The sequence below is a fragment of the Elephantulus edwardii genome, unplaced genomic scaffold (genome assembly GCF_000299155.1).
Source record: "Elephantulus edwardii isolate Elephantulus edwardi_28Jun2011 unplaced genomic scaffold, EleEdw1.0 scaffold00434, whole genome shotgun sequence".
NCBI classification, from domain to species: Eukaryota; Metazoa; Chordata; class Mammalia; order Macroscelidea; family Macroscelididae; genus Elephantulus; species Elephantulus edwardii.
The window spans coordinates 180,905-181,509 of NW_006400184.1; positions in this window are offsets into that span (position 1 = coordinate 180,905).

The following is a 605-nucleotide window of genomic DNA, read 5'->3' on the forward strand; positions in this document are numbered from 1 at the left end:
AAAATATGACTTTGAGTCTATCCCACCTGAATTTCAGAACCATCTCAGGAACAGGTTTGAGGCCTTGCACACTAATGAGCGAAGACCAGATGAGTTATGGGAGAAGATCAAGAGTACCATCCAGCAAGAGTGCAAACGGTCATTGCAAAGACAGAAGAGGAAGAGAAGACCAAAGAGGAAGAAAAGACTGAAATGTATATCAGAAGAGACTCTGAAAATTGCACTGGAGCGCAGAGAAGCCAAAGCACAAGGAAGAATTCAAGATACTAAGAATTGAACAGAAGATTTCAAAAGGCAGCACGGGATGACAAAGTAAAATATTACAATGAAATGTGCAAGGAATTGGAGTCAGAAAATCAAAAGGGCCGAACTCACTTAGCATTTCTTAAGCTCAAGGAACTGAAGAACAAATTAAAAACTAGACTTACTATAATCAAGGATGCTTTAGGCAGAATATTATTTGATCCAGGATGTATTAAAAGAAGATAGAAAGAATATACTGAGTCACTGTATCGAATGAGCAAGAGCCTATGGTGATGAAGGAAGAAGTTCAAGCTGCTCTGAAGGAAACAGCAAAACAATAAGGCCCCAGGAATAGATGGTAT